The following is a 1,668-nucleotide window of genomic DNA, read 5'->3' as shown; positions in this document are numbered from 1 at the left end:
CTCTGGTGATGATACTTGATATCTTTTAAATCGATTCTAAGGCTGTATGTTGATGTTGAAGTAACATTTTATGTGAGAGAGTTGGCCGGAGTTGATTAACAGCTTTTCAAATTGCAGAATGAAGACGTCTATGTCACATTTAGGTAGACGGTAAATGGATTCAATTTTATGGATTTGTTTCCACATGAAAAAACTTCAATTGATATGGAGTCTAATGAATCTGCACTAATTTTTTTATTGTATCATCTACGATTGGTATTGAATTTTGTATAAAAACTCCGACACAGCGTCCAATTTTATGTAAACGATTTTTTCCTATAAAATTGGAGCCTGGTAAGTTGACTAATGAGTTTGCCACATCGTTTAACCGGGACTAAGATACCTGAATGGGTATATTATTAAAACAGTTCTAGTCCATTTACTTTTTCAAAAACACTTTTGTTATTTATATGCAAGATGGAGGAAAAAATTTAAGTTTGCGATGAAAAATTTAGTTGCATCGAAAATTTCACTTTTTTCTGACTATGATCCACTAACGATTAAATTCTTTGATATTCAGACCTATTTAACTCGTTACTTGGTGCAGTTTTAGAAGTGTTGTCATTTTAATTTTTAATAAAAAATGGATTTCAAAACATAGATGCAAAATTGTTTACAAAACTCTTACCTTTTCAGAAAAATCAATGAATCTAAAGAACAAAATACACCTCTAATCACATCTATGCTAGTACTTGATGCCAGTATTATAGTATAAAACTTTTTGCATTTTATTTTTAATTATTTTTGTTGTTGACAAAATCTAATTTTGAAGATATTAGACCCTAGTGTTGAACAACTTCAAGAGTGTATAGTAGTAGGTAATGAAAATATGCTTGATATCTTCAAATCCGTCCAACTTTGGAATCAAGAAAAAATTATGCCCTGGATGACTAGAAGGTTTTTGTTTATATAAAAAAACATAATAAATAATAAAAATCTTTATTCAACGACTATCAACGTTTATATAAAAGAAAAAAAATAGCTTACTGTAATGTTACCCTCCCTTCATATGCAGTTTTGAATTTAAAATCAAGATATGCATATTTTATTTATGAGCGACCGATTGTTTTGTAAGTCTTTAAAAGAGTAAAAGAGTTTTTTGTTTTGACCAAAGGAAACAACACTGAGAATTTTGAAAATGTTTCTTTTTGAGGCTTTTGATGCTGCCAGCTTATGACGATATGAAAAGGACAGCGTTGTGTCAAAAGTTAAGCCCAATATTTTAAGATTAAATACTAAGGTTATTGTTGAATGAACAAATTGTATAGTTTTGGTAGGTAACAATTAAGCTGCTGGGTCAAAGTGTCCACATTAGGACTAGTTATATAAATTGTGAAATCATCGGCGTAAGACACGATTTTGATGTTTTGAAGGGGTCCAGGGGTCTATTTGCAATGTTGGTAGTAACCATGGTGAGTGCAGAAGTTGTCGAATAATTTGGACGGAAGCCGTGTTGATGGTCCACCAGAATTAGGTGGTCTTTTATGATCGGCCACAGGAATTTTTCAAATACTTTTACTGCAGGGCATAATATAGATATAGGTCAGAAAGATTTTGCATTGTCAGGGCATAATATAGATATAGGTCAGATTTTGCAGGGCATAATATAGATATAGGTCAGAAAGATTT

This window comes from Helobdella robusta (assembly GCF_000326865.2).
Source record: "Helobdella robusta unplaced genomic scaffold HELROscaffold_52, whole genome shotgun sequence".
In the NCBI taxonomy this organism is placed as follows: domain Eukaryota; kingdom Metazoa; phylum Annelida; class Clitellata; order Rhynchobdellida; family Glossiphoniidae; genus Helobdella; species Helobdella robusta.
The sequence above is the reverse complement of the archived record's forward strand: the minus strand, read 5'-3'. Positions refer to the sequence as shown.